At 38.2% G+C, this 27,498-nt stretch overlaps 1 long non-coding RNA gene across 1 annotated transcript in view; it reads right to left on the bottom strand.

Moving 5' to 3' along the window:
- The window catches only part of 4930467D21Rik (RIKEN cDNA 4930467D21 gene), a 195,710-nt gene that overhangs the window by 146,253 nt on the left and 21,959 nt on the right, over positions 1 to 27,498 (bottom strand). Inside the window, exon 3 of the long non-coding RNA NR_045981.1 lies at positions 7,903 to 7,963. This is a non-coding gene — a long non-coding RNA (RIKEN cDNA 4930467D21 gene). The remainder of the gene's footprint in view (positions 1 to 7,902; positions 7,964 to 27,498) is intronic.

Here is a 27,498-nt window from a genome sequence, read left to right as displayed (position 1 = left end):
TTAAATTAAGATCTTAATGATATGTTTCCTGACTTTTTGTCTACAAGACCAGAAGTTTCTTAAAGATGAGAGCTCTTTCATTCTTTCTTTTTCTTTCTCTTACTTTCCTTCTTTCCTTCTTTCTTTCTTTCTTCCTTCCTTCCTTCCTTCCTTCCTTCTTCCCTTCCTCTCCCCTCCCTTACTTCCTTTCTTTATCTTTCTTTTTTCCTTTCTTTTCTTTCTTCTCCCTGACTCATCCTAGCCCATTTTACTCCCTTTTAGTTGAGTTTTGTAGGTATTCAATTAATAACAAATTATGATACATATTCAGAGTTTTGTATTCTTTTTCAACAGCAATAATGCCTAGACTTCTAAAATTTTATCTAAATACACCATTTTAAGCAAAAAAAAAAAAAATCAAAATCTAATATTACTGCTGTTTTCAACTCCCAGTGGGTCACAACTACCCCTAGCTGCTCCTGGCCACTGTGCTTTTTCTTGTGTAACATAAGTGAATATCTGTCAGAATGCTGACAGTATTTTGAGTCAGGTGGGAAACATACTAAAAGAAAGCCAAATCTAGAATTTCAACAGTGTCAGACTGTTTCAATTAGTATCCAATTGCTTTTGGAAGTTTTGCACCAGTCACTGAAAGGTCTCTTCTATTAGTACTCTGACTTAGAGTTAATAGAACAATGAAATTGTTCAAATTGTGGCAATCCATAAACAGAAGCAGGAAACAGCATTCTGAAACCTGACAGAGAGTCCTTGGAAGTCGACTGTGTTAAAATTCTAATCACTGAATTTTAGCCTCCAGAACAATCAGATGTAAACTTCTGTTATTGTCACTTGGTTATAATAGTGTATGAAGATAAACTGAACTTGCTAAGATACAGGAGTAGTTAGAAATTGCTCTAAGTTTTGCAGCTAAGTCCTAAATTTGTTGTGGATTTATACTGTAGACTCTTAAAACTTATATTGAAAAAGTATACTACATACTCAATAGTGTATTGAACATTCAATATTCAAACATAAAGTGAAAAACAATACTCATATGTTCACTTAACCAATATTCTATAACAATTCTTTTATTAAAATCTATATATCAATGGGAGAGTTTTCAATCTGTTCCTTTTGGTCTTTTTCTTTCCCTTTTAAAACAAATGACAGAAGGGCCTGCCTTATAAGACGGGGAAATCTGGCAAACAATGACCGGACATGATATAATGCAAGCAATAGGGAGGAGAGAAAGACAAAGAGAAGAGTTATGGCAAGATCAGGAGATTTGCTACTAACATAATTCTGTTGCCACATTTTACTCTGTCTTGGAGAATGGTCCATTGAAAACAGTGATTCTCAACCTGTGGTTGCAAACCCTTTGGGGTAAAATAATTCTTTCCCAGGGATCACCTAAGACCATCAGAAAAGTCAGTTGTTTATGTTACAATTCATAACAGTAGCAAAATTACAGTTATAAAAGTCGCAATGAAAATAATCCTGCACAAATCCCTTCTGGTAAGCCCCAGCACTGGGTCACCTTGGGCTCGGAGTCTGCGGACACCCCCAAGGTCCCCAGAGCACTCTCCACAGGATCTTAGGACCTCTGGTGAGTGGAACACAACTTCTGTTCCAATCCAATCGCACAGGACCTGAGACAGCATTAATTAGGGAAGCAGAAAACCTGGACTGACCAGGGTCACAAATCCCTTCTGGTCGGCCCCAGCACTGGATCACTTTGGGCACAGAGTCTGCAGACACCCCTAAGGTCCCCAAAGCACTCTCCACAGGATCTTAGGACCTCTGGTGAGGAGAACACAAGTTCTGCCAGAAGGCAGGTTCAAACTCCAGATATCTGGGCACCTTCCCTGAAAGAGGAGAGCTTGCCTGCATGCTCTGACCACTAAAACTCAGGAGAGATCTAGTCTCCCAGGTCTGCTGATAGAGACTAACAGAATGACAAGAGGAACAAGTTCTAACCAGAGACAACTATAACAACTGACTCCAGAGATTACCAGATGGCAGGAGGCGAACATAAGAATCTTACTAAGAGAAGCCAAGACCACTCACCATCATCAGAACACAGCGTTCCCACTTCACCCAGTCCTGGGCACCCCAAAACACCCGAAAAGCTAGACCCAGATTAAAAAGCATATCTCATGATGATGGTAGAGGACATCAAGAAGGACTTTAATAACTCACATAAAGAAATACAGGAGAACACTGCTAACAAGTTACAAGTCCTTAAAGAAAAACAGGAAAACACAACCAAACAGGTAGAAGTCCTTAAAGAAAAACAGGAAAACACATCCAAACAGGTGATGGAAATGAACAAAACCATACTAGACCTAAAAAGCAAGTAGACACAATAAAGAAAACCTAAAATGAGGCAACGCTAGAGATAGAAACCCTAGGAAAGAAATCTGGAACGATAGATGCAAGCATCAGCAACAGAATACAAGAGATGGAAGAGAGAATCTTAGGTGCAGAAGATTCCATAGAGAACATGGGCAAAATAATCAAAGAAAATGCAAAAAGATCCTAACTCAAAACATCCAGGAAATCCAGTACACAATGAGAAGACCAAACCTACAGATAATAGGAGTGGATGAGAATGAAGATTTTCAACTTAAAGGGCCAGCAAATATCTTCAACAAAATAATAAAAGAAAACTTCCCAAACTTAAAGAAAGAGATGCCCATGAACATACAAGAAGCCTACAGAACTCCAAATAGACTGGACCAGAAAAGAAATTCCTCCCAACACATAATAATCAGAACAGCAAATGCACTAAATAAAGATACAATATTAAAAGCAGTAAGGGAAAAAGGTCAAGTAACATATAAAGACAGGCCCATCAAAATTACACCAAACTTTTCACCAGAGACTATGAAAGCCAGAAGATCCTGGACAGATATTATACAGACACTAAGAGAACACAAATGCCAGCCCAGGCTACTATACCCAGCCAAACTCTCAATTACCATAGATGGAGAAAACAAAGTATTCCAAGACAAAACCAAATTCACACATTATCTTTCCACAAATCCACCCCTTCAAAGAATAATAACAGAAAAAAACCAATACAAGGACATAACCATGCCCTAGAAAAAACAAGAAAGTAATCCTTCAACTAACCTAAAAGAAGACAGCCACAAGAAAAGAATGCCAACTCTAACAACAAAAATAATAGGAAGCAACAATTACTTTTCCTTAATATCTTTTAATATCAGGAATCAATTCCCCAATAAAAAGACATAGACTAACAGACTGGCTACACAAACAGAACCAAACATTTTGCTGCTTACAGGAAACCCATATCAGGGAAAAAGACAGACACTACCTCAGCGTGAAAGGCTGGAAAACAATTTTCCAAGCAAATGGTCTGAAGAAACAAGCTGGAGTAGCCATTCTAATATCGAAAAAAATCAACTTCCAACCCAAAGTTATCAAAAAAGACAAGGAGGGACACTTCATACTCATCAAGGTAAAATCCTCCAAGAGGAATTATCAATTCTAAATATCTATGCTGCAAATGCAAGGGCAGCCATATTCATTAAAGAAACTTTAGTAAAGCTCAAAGCACACATTGCACCTCACACAATAATAGGGGAAAACTTCAACACACCACTTTCATCAATGGACAGATCGTGGAAACAGAAACTAAACAGGGATACAGTAAAACTAACAGAAGTTATGAAACAAATGGACTTAACAGATATCTACAGAACATTTTATCCTGAAACAAAAGGATATACCTTCTTCTCAGCATTCATGGTACCTTCTCCAAAATTGACCATATAATTGGACATAAAACAGGCCTCAACAGATACAAAAATATTGAAATTGTCCCATGCATCCTATAAGATCACCATTGACTAAGGCTGATCTTCAATAACAAAATAAATAATAGAAAGCCAACATTCACATGGAAACTGAACAACACTCTTCTCAATGATACCTTGGTCAGGGAAGGAATAAAGAAAGAAATTAAAGACTTTTTAGAGTTTAATGAAAATGAAGACACAATATACCCAAACCTATGGGACACAATGAAAGCATTTCTATGAGGGAAATTCATAGCTCTGAGTGCCTCCAAAAAGAAACTAGAGAAAGCACACACTAGCAGCTTGACAACACACCTAAAAGCTCTAGAACAAAAGGAAGCAAATTCACCCAAGAAGAGTAGACGGCAGGAAATAATCAAACTCATGGGCGAAATAAACCAAGTGGAAACAAGGAGAACCCTTCAAAGAATCAACCAAAGGATGAGCTGGTTCTTTGAGAAAATCAACAAGATAGATAAACCCTTAGCCAGACTCACTAGAGGGCACAGGGACAGAATCCTAATTAACAAAATCAGAAATGAAAAGGGAGACATAACAACAGATCCTGAGGAAATCCAAAACACCATCAGATCCTTCTACAAAAGGTTATACTCAACAAAACTGGAAAACCTGGATGAAATGGACAAATTTCTAGACAGATACCAGGTACCAAAGTTAAATCAGGATCAAGTTAATGATCTAAACAGTCCCATATCCCCTAAAGAAATAGAAGCAGTCATTAATAGTCTCCCAACCAAAAAAAGCCCAGGACCAGATGGGTTTAGTGCAGAGTTCTATCAGACCTTCAAAGAATATCTAATTCCAGTCCTGCACAAACTATCCCACAAAATAGAAGCAGAAGGTGCTCTACCCAATTCATTCTATCAAGCCACAATTACTCTGATGCCTAAACCACAGAAAGATCCAACAAAGAGAACTTCAGACCAATTTCCCTTATTAATATGGATGCAAAAATACTCAATAAAGTTCTCGCTAACCGAATCCAAGAACACATTAAAACAATCATCCATCCTGACCAAGTAGGTTTTTATTCCAGGCATGCAGGGATGGTTTAATATACGGAAATCCATCAACATAATTCATTATATAAACAAACTCAAAGACAAAAACCACATGATCATCTCATTAGACGCAGAGAAAGCATTTGACAAAATCTAACACCCATTCATGATAAAAGTCTTGGAAAGATCAGGAATTCAAGGCCCATACCTAAACACGATAAAAGCAATCTACAGCAAACCAATAGCCAACATCAAAGTAAATGGTGAGAAGCTGGAAGCAATCCCACTAAAATCAGGGACTAGACAAGGCTGTCCACTCTCGCCCTATCTATTCAACATTGTACTTGAAGTCCTAGCCAGAGCAATTAGACAACAAAAGGAGATCAAGGGGATACAAATTGGAAAGGAAGAAGTCAAAATATCACTTTTTGCAGATGTTATGATAGTATATATAAGTAACCCTAAATATTCCACCAGAGAACTCCTAAACCTGATAAACAGCTTCGGTGAAGTAGCTGGATATAAAATAAACTCAAACAAGTCAATGGCCTTTCTCTACACAAAGAATAAACAGGCTGAGAAAAAAATTAGGGATATAACACCCTTCTCAATAGTCACAAATAATATAAAATACCTTGGCATGACTCTAACTAAGGAACTCTAAGATCCTTAGGAAAAGAACTTCAAGTCTCTGAAGAAAGAAATTAAAGAAGATCTCAGAAGATGGAAAGATCTCCCATGCTCATGGATTCGCAGGATCAACTGTAAAAATGGCTATCTTGCCAAAAGCAATCTACAGATTCAATGCAACCCCCATCAAAATTCCAACTCAATTCTTCAGTGAATTAGAAAGAGCAATCTCCAAATTCATCTGGAATAACAAAAAACCTAGGATAGCAAAACTCTTCTCAAGGATAAAAGAACCTCTGGTGGAATCACCATGCCTGACCTAAAGCTGTACTACAGAGCAATTGTGATAAAAACTGCATGGTACTGGTATAGCAACAGACAAGTAGAGCAGTGGAATAGAATTGAAGACCCAGAAATGAACCCACACACCTATGGTCACTTAATCTTTGACAAGGGAGCTAAAACCATCCAGTGGAAAAAAGACAGCATTTTCAACAAATGGTGCTGGCACAACTGGCGGTTGACATGTAGAAGAATGCGAATGGATCCATTCCTATCTCCTTGTACTAAGGTCAAATCTAAGTGAATCAAGGAACTCCACATAAAACCAGAGACAGTGAAACTTACAGAGGAGAAAGTGGGGAAAACCCTCGAAGATATGGGCACAAGGGAAAATTCCTGAATAGAACAGCAATGGCTTGTGCTGTAAGATCGAGAATTGACAAATGGGACTTCATAAAATTGCAAAGCTTCTGTAAGGCAAAGGATGCCATCAATAAGACAAAAAGGCCACCAACAGACTGGGAAAGGATCTTTACCTATCTTATATCAGATAGGGGACTAATATCTAATATATATAAAGAACTGAAGAAGGTTGACTCCAGAAAATCAGATAACCCCATTAAAAAATGGGTCTCAGAGCTAAACAAAGAATTCTAACCTGAGGAATACCGAATGGCAGAGAAGCACCTGAAAAAAATGTTCAGCATCCTTAATAATCAGGGAAATGCAAATCAAAACAGCCCTGAGATTCCATCTCACACCAGTCAGAATGGCTAAGATCAGAAATTTAGGTGACAGCAGATGCTGGCCAGGATGTGGAGAAAGAGGAACAGGCCTCCATTGTTGGTGGGATTGCAAGCTTGTACAACCACTCTGGAAATCAGTCTGGAGGGTCCTCAGAAAATTGGACATAGTACTACCAGAGGTTCCTGCAATACCTCTCCTGGGCATATATCTAGAAGATATTCCAACTGGTAGGATGGACACATGTTACACTATGTTCATAGCAGCCTTATTTATAATAGCCAGAAATTGGAAAGAACCCAGATGCCCCTCAACAGAGGAATGGATACAAAAAATGTGGTACATTTACACAATGGAATACTACTCAGCTATTAAAAAGAATGAATTTATGAAATTCCTAGGCAAATAGATTTTCCTGGAGGGCATCATCCTGAGTGAGGTAACCCAACCACAAAAGGACTCACATGATATGTACTCACTGATAATTGGAGAAACTTAGAATACCCAAGATACAAGATACAAAGCACATGAAACTGAAGAACGAAGACCAAAGTGTGGACACTTTGCCCCTTCTTAGAATTGGGAACAAAACACCCATGGAAGGAGTTACAGAGACAAAGTTTGGAGCTGAGACAAAAGGATGGACCATCTAGAGACTACCATATCCAGGGATCCATCTCATAATCAGCTGCCAAACGCAGATACCATTGCATACACTAGCAAGATTTTGCTGAAAGGACCCTGATATAGCTGTCTCTGTGAGACCATGCTGGGGCCTAGCAAACACAGAAGTGGATGCTCACATTCAGTTATTGGATGGATCACAGGACCCCCAATGGAGGAGCTAGAGAAAATACCCAAGGAGCTAAAGAGATCTGCAACCCTATAGGTGGAACAAAAATATGAACTAACCAGTACCCCTGGAGCTCGTGTCTCTAGCTGCATATGTAGCAGAAGATGGCCTAGTCGGCCATCAGTGGAAAGAGAAGCCCATTGGTTGTGCAAACTTTATATGCCTCAGTATAGGGGGACGCCAGGGCCAAAAGGTGGGAGTGGGTGGGTGGGGGTGTGGTGGGGAGGGTATGGGGGACTTTTGGGATAGCATTGGAAATGTAAATGAGGAAAATACCCAATAAAAAAATTAAAAAAAAAAAAGAAAGAAAAGAATCCTGTGGTCCGGTGTCACCAGAGCATAAGGAACTGTATTAAAACATTAGGGCATTAGGATGGTTCAGAATGTCCTGCAGTCCCACTTGGCATCTCTCTTCCCCGTCCCTACAGACCCCTTCTTCTGTATGTTTTAGCCAAGTTACAGTGAATTCCTGCCAGGATTAGGTGAGAAACACTGCTCACATTCACAGGTCCACAGCTCTGCCATTGATAGACTTGTTTGCCTTTGCACTGTTTCTCGGGTATTTTACCTTCATAGTCTTCCATATGTGCTTCTGCCATCTTGCTAGATCTTTTCCAGAGTATCTTCTCCTTCAGAAACAAAAATGTACAACTTGAGATGGGAACTTAACTATGCCTCAGCTCTCATTGTTTTCAAGGTAATTCCAAAATGTCTCTCATGACTTTAGGTCTGGCCTTGCCACCAATAGCCTTGCCACTAATAGTCTTACTCTCTGCTTTAACACACATGACTCTCCTTTAATTTATGGACCACAAAACATATTTGTAGGATCTAGTTATATATTTGGGCCATGTATGGCACATTCCCTACACACAATGTAATGGCAATAAGTTTAATTTACCAAGTAGACAGAAGAAATAGAAGCATAAAATTTAACATAAAAATATCATACTGTATGGAAATCTAGATATACTGTTCCTGACACAGTATATATCAGTCACTTGCCTTAACAAATAACCAATAGACAACACCATTGCATAAACTCTAAAGAACTTGAGACCACTGATTTTAGTCACAGGACACAGAGAAAGCAAGCTGGTACTTACCAGAAAGCTTCCTCCCTTATAGCTAGCTTGCACAGTACCAGTAAATTACCTGTCAGCCCTGTAAGCTACAGTAATGACCAACATGGCAAGAGATGTCCCTGGGAACAATAGTAGAAGTCATTGAATAAGCAACAGTGGTCTCTATGAAAGCCTTACTCCATAGGAGGAAATCTGACCAAGAATCCATGGTTGGGGGAGCTCATATATCATGAACCTACTCCTTATTAGCTATTACTATTATCTATTACCTTCTACTACTATTGTTTGTAGTAAACAAATCCAGTTTATTGCACCTTGTTCAGCAGGCCTGGGATGCTAACACAGACATTAATAAACAGCAGAAACTTTTAAAGAGGAGGTTGGATGAGCAAGAAGCATGGGCAGTGTGGTCGGGTAGGAAAAGGGTCCTGCTGAGGTCAGCAGGTTTTCAGAAGCCAACAAAGCTGAGGGTGTAACTCAGCAAAGCCTTCTGAGACAGGGGGATCAGAGCAGGCTTGGAAAGAAGCCTGGTTACTTAAGTTTAGTGTGGAAGCAAAAGAGATGCTCATTTGCGAGTGCTCTGCAGAATTAAAGTGATTTCATCTGAGTTTTAGTGGAAACATGGGTAAGTGATAGTGAGGGTTTATGGAAATTCAGCTGGTGGAGCTGATGGTTGGTGCCCAGCACTAGCATCCTGTGATTCACAGACTCCCCTATCTCCAGCTCAGGGCATTGATACACTGTCTGCACTCTGCGCCAGCAGGCTTCTGCACATTCACACACACCCACACACACACAACTAAAATTAAAAATAGATTTAAAAAACAAACAAAATTCAGATGCTTTGACACAAAGCATTTGAACTTCCAAATCTATCCCTAAAGCATGTTTTGTATGATATCAGTTTATGGGTTTATTGTTTTGTAACAAGGGAACACAACATTATAGTGTCTCTTGCTGGGTTGCTGGGAACTGGGTTTAACTCACCTGTTGCAGTTTGCCATCTCAAGCGTGTGATAAGTGGATTTTTGGTTTTTCATTGGGAAATTTTAGAACTTGAACATAATTCCTACAATTAGAATGGTGAAGAAATAGATCTACAAATAGAATGGTGAAGACCATTCTATTGCCCCAAGGCCTCCACCTCTGAAGTAGCTATCTCATCCATGTTTAGCATGGCTGAATTTTCTCAATTAAAGCATACTTCCCTTTTGTCAATATTCATAGTGCATTTGTTCTAGGTTTCTACATTCTCAGTCATACTTTCTCTGTCACCTTTGAACTTGAGACATCATTTAGCTGGAAATCTGACTCTTCGCTCATACGTAGGTTTTTTCGTCCAAGTACTGTAAATGTTGCTGCGTTTGCTGTTACTCACGGAGAGGTGAGAGGCACGGAACAGCCATCTTGTTCTAATTGTATTTATTCTCCTGGTTTTTAAAAAAGCATCCAGGATAGTGTTACGATTTTTTCATTGTTCTCTTAGTTTAGTAACTTTATTAAAATGTAATTCGGCATTAATCATTAGATCTTGGTTTGTCTTAAGGAACGATATGCCATTTTCATTTGAAAATTCAATTATGTCTTTTTTTTAAGAAAAAATGATACTCGCTTATTTTTATACTTCTTTCCTTTTGTTCTCCTTTTCTGGAGTTATAGTTATGTGTTTGTGTCATGACATTGGCTCATTTGCACTTCTTCTAAGTTTTTTTTAGTTCTAATATATCTACCCATGCTTAGTTCCATCTTCTGCTATTTCCGTAAGTGTTCCTTTATAATCTAAACTCTCTTTTCATTGGTTATTAATCTTTGTATCATTGTGTCTTCTTTGACTACTGTCTTAGTTTGTAAAGGTTACATACGAATGCATGAAACTATGCATGCATGTATATGTTACAAGTAAGTGTATGTGCAGTTTTCAGTTGGAGAGTATGGAAAACTGGGTGTCAGGAAATTATCTGTCGTTTGGATGACTCTTTCTGTGATATATGTCTATCATTTATGAGCATTTGCTATTTGCAGACACAGTGTCTGCTAATTATCTCATTTAATATAGATGCTTCATTTGCTTTACATATGCTCTGCTACTTCTTTTTCTCTGCATATCCTGTTCTGATTATTAGTTATCTTTGAAGGAGTGGGATGCATTCGTTATTAGAGGATATACAGTTACTTGGCCAGAGTGAAGTTGTAAAATAAGTGAAATTTAAACATATTCTGTGGGTTTTGTCTTGAACATACTTCCAAGAATACAGTTCTTGCTCACACTTGCTTCTAGGTTTCTGTGGCCAGTGTTACAGGTACACTACCCATCTCCTGCACCCCCTGGCAGTGTTACAGGTACAGCTGCCCATCTCCTGCACCCCCTGGCTAGCTGTCACTAGTTCTCACCTCCACTGAGCTCCTTTTTACATCCAGCTGGGACAAACTCACCACTTGCTTCTCTTTTTTTCGTGCCAAGTCTATTCTCAGAACAGGGTTTTCGAAGTCGTCGAACATACATGTAACCGCAAAAGCATATAATTTCAAATATAACTTACATAATGAATGCAAATGAAAACTTAATATAAAGTCCAGAAAAATCTGTTTCTGTTTTATATAGCCAAAGAAATAGTTGTTGAAACATTTGATAAATTAAAGCTGAGGATATAAATCTCTTGAAAAATAAAATGAGTTTAAAATTACATTTGCATTATCTTGACTTGTCCTAGAAGTCAGAAGTTAGCACCGTAGTGAGCACTCTGTTTGTTACTGTGCTTGCTGATAATTCCATAAAACCTCTGACAATAGCTTTCTGTTGATTTAGCTTTCTGAAAGAAAATGTTCAAACATCTAATTATATTTAAAAGCATCTAAGATATATTTCTCACATTGTCCTTAAAAGTTGTTTCTTTACTGCAGAGATTGCTTTTGAAAAGTACTGTGAAGCATTTCACTATTAAAATGACCTATACATTTACTTCTATGCCTTAGGTATGTACGCAGACTCTTTCATAGCCTGAGACCTACTCCAGGAAGAGCCCAGACCTTAATGCTCCCTGGTGCGTCACGGGGGCTCTTGCTCTCATTCACAAAGGTGAGGTCAGCTGAGAGAGCCTCAACCCACTGCGCGCGCTCTCAGGTCTGTGTCGGCTATTACCAATGGCAGGGTTTATGACAGACGAGGAGCCAGGCTTCCAGCTGAATTTAGTTTAGTTATTTTTGTTTTAATGTATGTGTGAATCAATTAATCCTGTCATAGAAGGGCATCGTAAACTGTGTGCCAGAGTTAATGAGTCAAACATTATCACATCATTACACCAGCTGGCATAATGTAGCATGTGTTGTTTGTCATAATATACGCTGCCATGCTTAACAACCATTAATTGTTTACACGAGCAGTCATATTTTTCTTCAAAGAACCTTCAGCGACTGGTTAATATTTTGAAGGCTTTTTAAGTGAATAACTATTTCAAGGAAGAGATATCCTTACCAAAATAGCCCACAACATACACACCAGTAACAGGGGATGAGATTTAGAAGATGCTGAATGTCTTCCCAACCTTTCAAAGAAAGGCATTTCAAAGAAACCCCCATGCTCTGCAGCCAACTGAACTGAGGCTTCTCTAGGTACCATCAGAATCCTAAATACATGGAAGAATTCCTTCTGAAGTAAAAGTTGGTGATGTTCCCTACCAGCGTAATTTTTCAGAGAAGCACAGGCTTGTCCCTGAATTATCACTTGGACTTCCTGAGAAAAGATGCAGTCATGGATTTATACATTTTTAGGACCATGATAGAGAGCTAAGCTATTGTGTCTCTCTTGGCTGAAGAAGGAAGCATGTGGCCACTATTGCCCCAAATCCGAGTTTATCAGCTTTCTGTGAAATGGGCAGCTTCTTCACAATGTCATTTGCCATATGGCTTTCCCCAGCCAAACACAGCCACCACCATGGCTTACTGCGAAGTTCCGAGACTCAGAACCGTAAACCACTGTGACTGTTGTCTACCCTAACTCGTAGCTTGATCCACTTTGGTGTTTTATTTACTCGGCAAAGGCTAATGATGTCTAAATTGGTCAAAGGGATTCAACAGAACCACAAATGTGATGGAAACGTGAATGATTTTGCAAACAAGAAGCCAAAAATGTAATCTGAACACAGAGTGCACATAGGAGAGGAGCTAACCTGGATGGAGATGATGAAAAAGTCCCACGTGCCCAAAGGCACTCTGACTTGTGCACATACGGCTTCAGGACCAAGGGAAGCACTTCAGCTCTGAGCACAGCGGGCCCAAGAGTTGGTTTGTATTTTTGTTTGGTTTGGTTTGGTTTTGGGTGGTATAGAAGATGGAAGTTCACCTCAAAGGCTCTCTCCAAACTTAGAAAAAAAAATTTCTGATTTTTGTTCTTAGGAAGAATGCTTTGTTATTTTTTAATTTTCCGGCCTTGGAAGCATGCACTATAAAATATGTCATATTTTTATTATTGTAAACATGAACACAAATGAATATCTTTGCCTTTAGAAGCAATGAAGTGAGCTATCCACAGTCCTCTCCCTATCATTGTTATCCTCACAAGTATATTTTCTTAAGTGACCTAAAAGACATAATTAAAGAAAAACAGAAACAAAGGAAATTCCATACCCATTTATCTATGCTTCACTTAAATGGAGAAGTTGTCCTCCAACTTTAAGGTACAAAATAATTGGCTGTGGTGATTAATTAAATTGCAGGTTCTCAAAGATTCTAACTCTACCGTTATCCATTAGCCTGCCTGTGACTCCAGCTTTCCAATACTAATAGGCATCCTCCTGGACTTTTACCAAAGGTGCACGCTGGAAAAGTAACCTCGTCTTTAAAAAGAAGCTCATGTGTTTAATTAGTCCATAAATAATGAGTAGTTCACATGCCTTGTATTATTCTTTTCAGAAAGATATTTTGTCATTTTCTACAAACAAAATACTTTGTCCTCAAAACTCGGGCAGATTTAAGGCAGTTTAAAGGGGAAGGGGGAGGAAGAAGAAGAAAAAAGGATTGCCATTCAAACACCTTGATACTATGAAAAAATATTTAAATACATGATGCCCTTTATAATACTTTAAGAATGATTGGATTAAATATGCAGAATTTAATTAATTCTAGAAAAATAAAGACTTTAATGAATTTGATACCTTATTGTTTTATGTATACGTATGCAACACTTAAGACTTGCCCTAGCCATTCTTGTTGGCTACTTCTTAATAAACCAGAATCTCATATATTCCAGGCTGACTTCAGCCTGAAAACTACAGACGACCTTGAACTACCAATCCTCCCCTGCTTAGCTCAAGCACTGTTGTCAAAGGCATGTGCCAGCACACCTGTTATGTGCTCATGAGAACCACACTCCACCAATGGAGCCCCAGCACCCATACAGCCCAATTTAACCATGCTATATTTCAGTAAACCCCATGATTCTTCCCTACACACTGTCCATAATGACTCCGACAAATGCTTATGAAATATTCTTATTGGATTGTTTAGCAAATGATTACTTTTTTGGAGAAACAGCATAATATTGACCTAAGCCAGATTAAAAACCAATTTCATGAGCATCATTTTCTATGCCTGGTTTTACAATGATAAATCGGTTCCTGGAGTTGTGGTCTATATTGTCACAACCTCCTTCAAAAGTCCTCACATTTAATTAGCATGCTCAGTTACATCCAGTGGGTAAATACTCAGTTCTATCAACAGGGTGTCTAGTTACTCAACAACACAAGTGTGGAAATGAGCATTAAGATGAGTGCCCGGGATGAATAGAACTTTGGGATGTAGTGTGTATTCAATGCAGGGTGTGTACTCAGAACACATTTGTGGTTCTGTCACCACGGAGAGCACATGGCCTTTTGTCCACTCCTTGTGAAGCTTCAGACAACAATCTTGCCGATATTATTAGAATGCCCTAAACATTTGCCATTCTGCTTAGAAAGAAGTCTGGCTCCCTCACATGTGGCAATGTCAAAAGGCTTCCAGTCGCCCTACAAGGGTCATCTGAATGTTCATTATTGCTAGGGGGAAGTTTTAGATTCTGACATGTGGTCAGGGTTGTTGCTTGTTCACTGTGCTTTGGATATAATCAATATCCATCAAGTACCACTTGCATAAATGCTGGTGCATTCCTCTTATAAATAATCTTTTTGTACTTTCATTAGTTTTATTCTATTGTTTTTCCAATAAAACATGTGTTGTAAGAATACAAACCACCATGCACGCAAATAAAAACCACTAGAGACATGAAAGCTTTCCTACGAGGGGAAGGAAACACATATAGACAAATAAGACACTACAAGAATATATTAAGCATACCTATGAGTAAGTAAGAAAAACGTTTGACTTCATTAGTCATGGATGAAAATCTGCATACACACACCAGAATGGTAGAAATACAAAAAGCTTTAACACTAAGACTAACAGGATGCAATGCAATCAACTCTCATGAATGGCTATTGTGAATGTGAGTTTGTATTACTTAAAAAAAAACACTGTTTGAAAATATCCATTAAAGCTGGCTATAGCAACTCTATTCCTAGTTATATATGTGTTAGAAATTGGTTCATATGTATGTTTATAAAATTATACTCCAGGACTATCTTTGCAATTCAATTTCACAGTAGAATTAATTTTATTACTTAAGACACCAACATTTGCCCAAATGTCCACCAAAAACAAAATAAATATTTAATTGTCATGTGTTCCCATGGTGGAGTCTTCAGAAATTTCATCTTAACAAGAAAATGCTACAATAGTTTTGAGTCTCTTCAACACAACTATGGATGGAAAAAAATTAGATACAGAAGAGCACACATAGCATCACTTTTATATTAAAGCACACAAAGTAATTCATGGTGCTGACAGGGTATTTTACCTGGCGTAGCAGGATAGTAAATCACATGGGCATGAGGAAGGATATTCTGAATGTGCACACACACTTCTTAACAGTTAGTTGGGAGTGTGCTTGCTTTGTAAAAGTTCTTAGAACCATATCCTGTAATATAATTATCTGCAATGAATTTTACTATGTTAAAGTTCTAAAATCTCCCTACTCAAAGGAGGCATAACTGAAAATCTAACATGTGCAGCACATATTTAGTTACACACACACTCACAAACCACAATGTACAATACGGTGATCTGGCAAAGAAGCATTTCTTAAGGCTATACATGAAAAAGCTAAAGGTGACACTGGGCTTATTTCATAGGTGCGTATGACCTGTGCACCATAAGGCATCAGTTTATTCTTTTTTTAAGTTTTGTTTTCCTTTTACATGTGTGTGTGTGTGTGTGTGTGTGTGTGTGGTAGGTGTACAGGTACTCATGCAGGCCAGAAGAGGGTATTGGATCCCTGAACCTGGGGTTACAGGAAGTTGTAAGGTACCTAAAGTAGGTGCTGAAAACTGAACTTGGGAAACAAGTGTTTAGAATGGCCCTGCAATTGGTTTAAAATTCTGATGAAGCCAGTTTGAAATTTAGAATGAATAATAAATAAGTGGGGGTCTTGCATATTTATTTTGAGCTGGGTCTTGCAACTTCTGTAAAAGTCCTTGCTACATCATTTACCTTTTGGGGAATTTTATAGGGTCATCTTGTTAAAACACTTGGAAGTAATAAGTTTATATTATATTAGGAGATACTTTGGTTGGAAAGTAAAATTGTGTCTCACATGCAAGGTCAAACAAATGCAAAAAGATTAATTCATAAATGAAATATATTTCTGGAATAAGTATTTAAATGATTGCTAGACTAAGTCTGATAGCACAGTTTTATAATCCAAGCCACTCAGGAGGCTGATGGAGCAGGGTTACAAGTTTAAGGATTGTCTGGGCCACAGAGCAACTTCTTAGCCAGCCTAAAAAAGTGAGTAAACATCTATCTCTGAAGATAGGGTCAGCCATGGCAGTTCATGCCACTAATCCCATCACCTGGGAAACAAAGGGAGGTAGAAAGACCAGTAAGTAGTTAAAGGCTATGGAGTAAGCTGGAGTCTAATGTACATAGCATGAGACAGAGAGTGAGAACAAGTGGATGAAAATTTGCCTACTCTATGCAAGACCTAGATTATTTAATCCTCAATTCCACTATACATATACATACACATACATATTCACATTAAAATACATATACACATACATATCCACATTCACATAATATACACATATTATCTATTACACTTATTGTCAACTACATATGTGTATACAGTTATTAAAGAATGGTTATTAGAAATTATTGTGAAACAATAGAAGAGACAAACAATATAATCATTCTTCCTTATGTACAATCGTACAATAAAATTCATTGACTTCCAATCAATTCATCTTAGTGGATCAGAAAAAAAAGATTACAGGCAATATTCTCTTTGGGAATATTAATAGGTATCAGTTCAAAAGCATGCAATTTATTCTTTCATCCATCCACTCATACAAACATTCCTCCAATCTTTCTCCAACCATCTATTCTGTTAACACCACAACAGTAAATCAAGCTCAGAATACACCATAATAGGGCTCTAACATATCTCAAATAAATGCAAGACAAGACAGAAAAGATGTCCCAAGAGTCTTGTTGTTCATATTAAGTTCTTCATGACATTATCAAAAACGGTATCTGTTAATATGTAGATATGTAGAGAGGTCAAAGAGATATCTTTATTTGTATTCTCTTGTTCTGCAAGGTCTAACTGAAGTATCAACTGTTGGAGGAATTTCTGTCCATCCTCCTTACTCAGCATCAAACATAGTTTGAGTTTCATATTTAAATAGAAAAATAGGATAATTGGGAGTAGCAAATTTATGAAAACATGTACATCTCTATTGGGAATTTAAAAGCTTTAAAAATTATAAATTAAAAATTCTAGAAACCTCAGCTAACGTGAGACATTCATCAAATTCTTCAGCTTTGGAGGACAGATTACTGAGTGGTTAAGAGCACACTCTAGAACTTCTGGTCTACCTGGGATTTCAGTTTAGCTCAGTTCTTCAAACCTAAGCAACCGGAGTAGGCTACTTCATTTATACAGCTCTATGTCTTCATTGCAATGATGAAATCATGGTATTCCTTTTCTAAGAGGACCATTGTGATGATGAAATGCCTAACTTATTTTACATGCTACATACCTCACTTATTATTATTATTATTATTTCAGGAAGTGTAGTGTAATCTATGCATAGCTCATGTTTATAATTTCAAAGACAGGAGCATTAGTGAGGAGTCCTTCTCTAAAACAGATCTTTCCTCACTTGCTTCATTATCCATTATCATAGAGTTATTTTGTCCTAATATCATGTGCATATATAAAATTAAATTTTACTCTAGAAGTTTGAAGGACTGGGTTTTATTTTGTTTACTTCCTGTGGCAATTAGTAAATTTTCCTCACCTTTATCCCTATTTACACACAATGGCTAGCATGATCAAATCTATGTTTGCTAGTGTTTATTTGCTACCAAAGATAATTAAACTACCCTAACACTTAGTAATTAAAAGTGCTACTTGTTCTTTTTTATGATCCCACTGGGTGGCTGAGATGTTCATCTGCTGGTTATATGGAGGTAAGAGAGTCTGGGGTGTCTAAAACAGCTTTATCCACAGGTTGAACAATGTATATGGTTGTTGGATCAGGATCTCAGTTCTCTGAACAGCTGTGACCCTTCAAGAGTCTAGACCTACTAGAACTCTACATTTTGATGATTGATCCACGAAACAACTGTGTCCATGCCTTTCAATCTACCATAGTTCACCAAAATAAAAATTATTTGCATTCCTCACATACAATAAAATTTTATACCTCTCTACCTATTATCCATTGTATCATACAGCTCAAAATGTACAATCTCCCAATCTGTGCTGGTCCAAACTAAACATAACTAATTAGTTGAACTCTTTTGACTCATAGATCTGTATACAAAAAGATAAATTATTAAGATATGAAAGGCAGGAGAACTCTATAAGACAAAGCCTTTTCAAAAGGAGCAACAGGAAACAGTTATCTTCATTTATGATGATCCTAAGACAGAACCTGGGGCATTCTTCCAAAAGGTCCAACATGATTCTGGGATGCCTTAGATGGACTTCATAAGATTACCCATCTGGCTCAGGATATGATGATATCAGGTAAGATCCAAAACAGCCAAAAGCCTTCATTCCATTGTAGTGCAAATGATGATGGTGTGTGCAGAAACCAGTCTACTAAGCACAGTTTCCTCTTCGGGAATGACAGCGGCTGCACACTGCTCCCTACAGAGATATCCTACAAGATCACCTGAGCCTCCTTCCTTGTTCAGTTCTATACCATAAACCTGCCTCCTCGGTTCCAAGGTATGAAATGAACTCACTGGGTTTCTGCTGCATTTGCATTGGTGCCCTCCATCAGAGCAAGCACCAATCACCCAACCCAGCTTTCCTGCACATGTGTCTGTGCATCGGTCCTTCCTTCATTCCCTCATCACTGCAGCCAGGTCATTCTTTGAATGAAGAATGAAGCAAAGGAACTCATTTATCAATCACATGGTTTGCTGATAGCTTCACCCACACCTCTCCCACACCTCCAACAGAACAGCCTTTCCAGGGAAGTTCTCTGCAGTTATTCCTCGCACCTGGAGTATTGCTCATTCTTGCCCGGACCTTTAGTGATACTAGTAAAATCTAGCCAGCATTCTCTGCCGGGACTGATGCGCTCAACCCTGTCAGATGCTTCTTGTCTCATCTTTTCTCCAGGCTTAACTGACCTCAGCTTCCTCGGTGACATATTTCAGTTCTTTGCTTTACTCATTGCATGGCCTTCGATATATCAACCATAACTAATTATTCTGAATAACTACTGTGGCTTGAATATCTAGCCTGGAACTTGATGTTAGGAGATTGTATCTCTAGCTGGAAGGAGTGACAATAAAATCAGGGTTGTGTTTTTCAACACAATAAAAACTGATCAGATGAAGCGTGCCATTCTTTTATCCAGTCTCTCCAACAACCCTGTGTCACTCAGTGTAAAACATCAAGGCCCTGCAAAAGCTGACATGCACACCTTGTTCTTTGGTGTGCTATATTCCTGCCTCTAAGGCTTTATGCTTCCTCTTCCATCTGCCTGGAAGACAACTCCTCCAGGTTCCTATACAATTTGTGGCTTACCACATCAGGTCCATGTTCATGTGTGGTTACCTAATAAAGCCTCCTTTATCACTTTATTAAATTGAACCAATTCTTTATGACCCACATCATCTATTCCTCACCCTCCTCTTTCTTCCACAGCATGAATAGTCACTCAACATAATTCACACCTTATTTCTTGCCTACTTCTACTTGCCCAACCCAAACACTAAAGTTCCATGAAGATATTGTTTTTAATTGGTTTTATTTTGTGCCCTTATACCTAAAATCTGGAAAAGTGTTTGTCCTAGAAGAGATTCTCAGTCATGTGTTATTAGGTTTGTTGAAATAAAGTTGTTTGTATCACATTACATCACAAACATTAATTATAAATTGATCATAAACTTTAAGTCATAAAGAAGGCTGTGAGATCCTCTTAGGACACACAGAAAAGAGGAAATGGAGACAGGCAGCAGGACTGAAACTGAAGGAGAAAACAGAGGCACACAAGGTGGCTGCATTGCATGCCTCTTCTCCATTGAGACACAGGGGAGTGGAGGAAAGGACTAACAAACACTCAGACCAGATCGCAATGCCTTTACACAAGTAGGAAGAAGGAAACACCAGGGCCACACTGGGATACAGGACAGACAGCTACCGTGGGAAGAAACTATGGGACTATCTAGCCCAGCTTTGCTCTTCACAACAAATAAAATCTTGAAATCTTACCTCTCTTTCCTTTGGTTAAGAAAAATCAGTATACTTAGCTCAGGTGGATCCAATAACCCAGTGAGTATGCGTGGCTATATTTACAAACGATAAACACACAGATAATGGTGATGAGATGACCTCCAAGAGTGGAACCAGCACAGCTACAAAGGCAGAGCATGCCAAACAAGTCTCCGGCGAAACCCCTGCCAAGAAAAGTTGAGGCACAGCCATCCTCAGCTTCAGGGTTACTGACTCTTCATCTGCTATCCAATTAGGATGATTGGTTTTAAAATCTGTTATGTATTTAGAATGTGCCATGCCCTTCCTGTTGAGTTGGAATTCAACTGTAGTCATTTACCCTATTTAATTAATTTTATTTTATTTTGCATATTTGGAATTAGTGAGTCAGTAATGTCATATGCAAATATATGCAAAACAGCACACAAATTGGTACCGAAAGCCAAAAGCCAGTTTGTTTTCTTTTTTTTTTTTTTTAAGAAAAAAAAAAAACTAAAACAACAATAATAAAATCCAGGAATACATCATTGGAAAACAGATCCTGATCATTGGTCTACTAGGCTTGAGTTGCTTGAAAGAGTCTTCACAATGTACTAGATGCTTATAGATCTGCATGAAGAGAATAAACCTGGGAGCTGGAGGAGTAGCTCAGGTGGTAGACTGTAGGAATAAAGACCATAGTTTAATCCCTTGCAACATATAAACCAGGCTTGGTGTTACATGTCTGTAATCCCAGCACTCAAGAGACGAAGCCAGAAGGATCACAGGTTCCAGATCATCCTGAGCTACACAGTGAGTTCAAGTCCAGCCTAGGAATATGTGAGACGGTTTCAAAAGAAAGGAAGGCAAGCTGGGAAGATTTCTCCGTGGTTAGTGTTCTTGACACACATGTGGAAGGACTGGAGAGTAGATTTCTAGAAGGTATATATAAATTCCAGGTGGGTACTCTGACCTCTCTGTCATTCCAGACTCAAATAAAGAAAGAAAGAAAAGAAAAGGAAAAAATAATGAAGCAAGGGTTTCTGGAGAGCAAGCTGCCTCACAAGTCTAGCCAGATCCTTGATCTCTGAGTTTGAGTGAGAAACCCTGATGCAATGAAAAGCTGGAAGAGCAATAGTGGATGATGATTCCTGCCATCAACCTCAGGCCTCAACATGCAATTGCACACCACTGCATGAGCATCACAACACACACACACACACACACACACACACACATACATACTAAAATAATAGAAGAAAGGAACAGTACTTTATCTAATATTGAGAAATTCATAAAGCTGCCTATGTTGGTGTTTTGACCTAGTTGTCCTTGGAAGATAAATATTTCTGTATCCTTACTTGCTTATCTGAAGGTGTGGGGTACAGGTGGATGTACAATAGGATCAAGAAGTGAAGTGGTCATTGTCTTTCAAGCTCAGTATGACATACATATGTCAAGCCACCAGTTCTACCTTTCCATGGCAAAAAGGAAGACACCCATTAATTGACAACTGAGTAAGGTCTAGAAATAGAACATGCCAGGGAACCTCTATGCCCCATGTTAAAGAAAGATCTTATTCCATAGCTGGATTTATAGTAACTATTAAAATCCACTTACTCTCTGGGGATTGTCATGAATCTGTAATGCTAAGTTATTTTTACATTATGCTATTACCTGTTAGCATATTTTAATAAATAAGTTATTCTCTGAAAGTCCAACTTAGTACAAAGGTTTGATAAGACATATTGCAAACAATTAAAGTAAAAGATGTAAAAGGAAAGTAATATGGGTATTTTTTTAATAAATTCTGAAAAGGTTTTAATGTGTAATAGACAAGGAATGTATATCAGCTCTGAGGAAGATTGGCATCAATATGCTTTTGAAAAAATTAAATTACAAGAAATAGACTTCACATAACACTTCATAATTTCTCTCATCAAATCCTAAAGACTATATTAAAACATCTGTTTTTTAAATATCTTGCTGACAGTAGAATGCTATAACCCCAGGGAGTCTCCTAATTTTGCATAAAATTTACATACTCATAAATAAATTAATATGGGGGACCAAGGCTATCATTTGCAAACAATGCAGGTATTTTCAACATATTCTTTTAATAACTAGCTTAGGGCAGAGAACCGTACTTTAAAAAATAAATTTCCTTTTCATGAGCATACAAATTATTTATAAGAATTTCTACTGCTCAGTTTTCTCTAACTTATGCTCAAATTTCCAAAGGTAGTTCAGCTGCTTCAAAACTCACTGACAGATACACTGCAATTGTGTAACAATGATATTTAAAGTATGCCATATATGGTAGGTTCTAACATTGTCTAACAAGCAATACAAACATGGATATGAGACACAGAGTGAAAGATGGACCCTTATCTTCTCTTACCCTGACTCAAAACAACATTATATACATATAACCTTCACAATTCACATAATTCATTTAAATACCAACATCCTGCATTTACTAAACTGTGGAAATAATAATAATAAATAATTCTGAAGTGTAAAAAATCTACTTTAATGTTCATTTTGCTCTCACATATACCTAGAAACCAATGGAGCAGGATAGGAAAGTCCCTCCATACAGATAATTGCCAAATCTGCACTCAACAGTCTGCATTACTGTATTATTAATGTAATATATTTGTTACATTGCTGCAGAAGAATCGTTATTCTAAAACAGGTAAGAACCAGCATCTTGAGTTCCACTGATTCGTACTGCCCTGGTCTCTGGGCATGGTCTAAGAATAGAGCAAAAAAAGATTTGGTCACTGTTGTTTTAAGAAAAACAAAAGGTACCTCTGTCCAAATTATATTAGGTCCATGGGTGACACACAAATGTATACAATTGGAGAAAGATCATTTAGATGTATTTTCAAATATAGTTATTTGAATGAACTATGATTGGTAATCTTAACACATGAGACTAGTATATACCATCATTACCTGATAAAGGAGACCTTTATCTGGTACTAATGTAGATATAAGATTTACAGAAATCATATAATCTTTATAGTTACTCAGAACATCAGCTGAACCAATAACAGGACTTGGATTCCCAAAAGACTGAGCCCAGGCCATTAATACTATTAAGTAGTATTCAGTAGAATACTTTCCTACTTAGTAATAGAACAAGAGATAGAGAGAGACAGAGAAAGAGAGGGAGAGAGACAGAGAAAGAGACAGAGATGCTTATAAAGTTATTTGAATGAAAAGGTCCTCAATAGATCAAGTAATGAACACAAAGGAGCTATGTGAGCATGAACTCTTTGCCTCTGCCTGTTCTGGCTCTCCCAGTCTCTTGATGGTCACAAGACAAGATGGCTGGGACAATTCCCTTGTTCATATCACACCACCACAATATCTGAGATCAGTGCTAATGGACTCATTAAGTTATAAGTCCATTCTGGAATCGGTGTAGAATAGGGGTATAAAATATATTATAAGTTGAGCCAATCATGGGCCATTGTTGAACCTTAGGGTTGAACTAATGAGGTTCAACTGTAGATAGACTAGAGAGCGATCAGCCCAGGTTGCGCTGATTTTACCAGAGGTAAAAAACGGATGGATATAAACTAGTTGCTAAACAAGAACTTTCTGCCATAGTACATAATTAAGAACGAAAAATTCCTCCAAGTCAAAGTGAGTTAGTGATCATTACAAGAACGGATTTCAAATGAAACGGGGCATTGATCAAACCCTACCATAAGTAAGGTTCAGTGTAAACGAGAAGAGGCAGGCACAAGTTGGGTTTGAAAGAGCAGTTTCTTAATAATGGTTAGGCGTGCGCTCCCTGAGGCTGTTTTGAGGTCAGGAGTCACTGTCTGGTGGGTGTGCTCAGTTTAAGATGCAGGAGCAAATCCTTATCCCTGGGCTCTTCCCCAAGATCCTGTTGCCACCAACACTGTCCAGCTCACAGCTTCCTATCTCATCAACAAGAGGCAGTGAACTTACACATTCCTTCTTCACTCTTTATAGTGTTCCACTCCTCTATTTAAAGTCAAGCCCCATCGCACAAATATCTTGTCATATAAGATCTTATCCAGACTGAATCAGACACACTGTGGATGATTACAAAGAAGCAAACAAAAAAAGTCTGTTAAGAGAGGAAGTGTCTGAGATGTCACAGGACTGGCAATCTTACATGGTAGACCACAGTAGATTGTGTAGACTTAAGACTCCTTGGTCAGAGACAAAGTCTCTAAGAGCCAGAGCATGAGCTTCTGCGCTTTCCTGTCCCCACAAGGTGGTGCAAGGTGGGTCCAAGGAGACCTGCCTGTGCTGTGCAATGAATGCATTCTGAAGAAGATCCTCTAGGGCACCAAACAGACACTCCCACTGCTCTGGGCAGGGTTCTGACCTCCCGGGCATTTACTATCAACAACAAAATCTTAAAGACAACTCACAGGACTGAAGCAGCTAGTTGGCCCATTCTCAACAAGTGCTGAATCTTGAGAGTACATAGGAAAGGGTCGCTCAACTTCCTTCCCAGCACCTTACCATAAATGTATTTCTAAAAGTCACAGCCACCATGTGACTGACCCCAAGTGAGAATTAAAAAGAAAAAGTGGGGGGTGGGGGTGGGGATAGCAAGGGAGAAACAGTGCTAGAAAAATCTTCTTGCTTTGTTTTTTTTCAAGGAGACCTTGCCACTGTAACAGGCAAACAAGGCATTATAACAGCTATTGGCTGCTGTTAATGCCTGATACAGGGAGCAGGCACTCCAGCTCTGAATTTGTCAAACTAATAGTGCTTCATTCTGTCTATGAGGCAGTGCCACTTAATAGGCAAGCGTGTTATGCTCTCATAATGGTAAAACTGAGACAGGGAGAGGGTGAGCAGCTTCCTTAAGGCCAGACAGCTTATATCTGGGAAATTTATAACGTGGCACCATTAGTAGTAGAAAAGTAATTTGCTATATGAGTTTAAATATATGCCATCTAAGTGTTAATACAGATATATTCTTACACACATGTAAGAATACCTGCACCAGAAATAACTGGGTCCTATATGCATAGTGGAGTGAATTGGGGGCCATTATTCTATGGCAGCTCATATATACAGCACAAAGTATTCAAAAGACAGATCCTTAAATAGTAAATACTTCCTAACTAGTAAGACTATTAAGCACATTGTCTAAGCTCTGCCACAACTTAAAAAGATATTATTGACCTAAATATTTGTAATTTTATGAGCTGCTCCAAGATACTCTAATTACAGAGACTTCCTAGATAACATAATGTACACTGTACTGCAAAACTCAAGTCACTGTACAAATGCGATTATTTGTTTTTATCATTTAAATATGGGATATTAATGATCTAGTGCAAGAAAGACTTTTTAAAGTGAGCATATTCAAAGCACGTGGCAAATAGCTGCTAAAATGGGGAAGATAAAAGCTCTCTAAGGGGTGGGGTGTTTTCATGTGTATCTGAGATGCAGCCTGTCACAGAGTGCCATAGCCATGAGTTTCATTTTAATCGGTACTGTGGTAGCAGATTGTCAGAGGGGTTAAGGATGATGTCAACCATGCCTCTTTTCAGCTCTCAAGAGTGTGGCAAAATGTATTATTTGGCATAGTCGTGACACAGATCTGCATGTGTATGTCTTCAATAATTCATGTTGCAGCTTGTCTCACTGTGGGGACAGATGTCAGTGAAACCAGTGACAGCCGATCATGCTGATCCCACACATAGTCACGTGGGGCCGATCCCACAGCGACACTGAGCTTGCTAGATACTTGCTCTGCTCCACTGGAGCTGAGAAAATACAGTGCAGCAAGTATGGGTCTAGGGATCCATGTAGGATTTCATGGGAGGAGTACATACTAAGATGTATCCCTGTTTTCATATAGTTTCTCAAAAAACTGAGTGCCATATATACCGGGGGATTAATGTGTGTGTGTGTGCATCTATCTATCTATCTATCTATCTATCTATCTATCTATCTACCTATCTACCTATCTACCTATCTACCTATCTACCTACCTACCTATCTATCTATCTATCTATCTATCTATCTATCTATCTATCTACACATACATAGAGCATGAAGAAATCTCAGAGTTCAAGGCCAGCCTGGTCTATAAAGCAAGTTCCTGACCAGATGTCTATCTATCTATCTATCTATCTATCTATCTATCTATCTATCTATCTACACATACATAGAGCATGAAGAAATCTCAGAGTTCAAGACCAGCCTGGTCTATAAAGCAAGTTCCTGACCAGATATATTCCATGTCAGCTAGAGCAGGGAGACACTGTCTCTGGAAACACACACACACACACACACACATTCATTATTCTTAACAAAATCAATTATTTGTGATAATGCATAGAAATATGTCTCCTACAAGTGATTCTATAATAGCAATCCTGACTAACCTGTCTACTGCCTCATGGTCATGGTATGTAACAAATGTGATATATTTAGAAGAGTACAACAGGCATTTTGACCTCAACAACTTATCTTTATTTCTCATCAAGACTAGTATTTTCTTTTAATATTAAACATTAATAAAAATGAATGTTTCAAATACTGTAAGAGCAACACAAACACTTATTGTGTATTGCTTAAAATATGGAATATAAAATGCAACATAGGGAAACTTTCCTTCTACCCAGATTACTGAAACCTATATGCATACATCTCTCACTTATGTTTCAAGGTAAAAAGGCCAGGCTAAGAAAATGTAGCTGAAGGTATACAAGTCCAGTTTCTACCTCAAAGCACTCATCTATTTTCACATAAAGAAATTCAAAGATGGAGAAGTCCCTAAATCCTCAAAAGTCCAAATGCTATTTAATATTTCTAACCCCCCAAGTTTACTACTTAAACCTGTATAATCTCTTACATCTAGAAACACCATGAGTATGTGTGCATGTGTAAATCATACATACGAATACATTTATGCAAGAAAATATAATTAACACCGAGCGGGCGTATTTTTGTGGTTACATGACATGTTCTTCTGCTATAGCTGACTTTCTCTTAGACAGAGGCTTTTAAAAACAAAACAAAACAAAAACAAAAAACAGGGCCTCAAAATGCAGCCTTAGGTGCCATGCCTCTGCCTCCTGAGTGCTGGGACTGAAGTCCTGCGGCACCATTCCTGAGGTGGGACAGAAGGCATTTTAGATAGCTTTTGAGTCATTTTTTCTTGATTCTATTATTTTGCAGGGTAAGTTACTGGCTTATTTTGAAGAGATCCCGCATCTGTTCTCTCTAGTCTAAATCTAGTACATTTAGGAAAAGATCC

Source organism: Mus musculus, chromosome 5, assembly GCF_000001635.26.
Source record: "Mus musculus strain C57BL/6J chromosome 5, GRCm38.p6 C57BL/6J".
NCBI classification, from domain to species: domain Eukaryota; kingdom Metazoa; phylum Chordata; class Mammalia; order Rodentia; family Muridae; genus Mus; species Mus musculus.
Note: the sequence above shows the minus strand (reverse complement) of the source record. Positions and strands in the feature narration are given on the sequence as shown.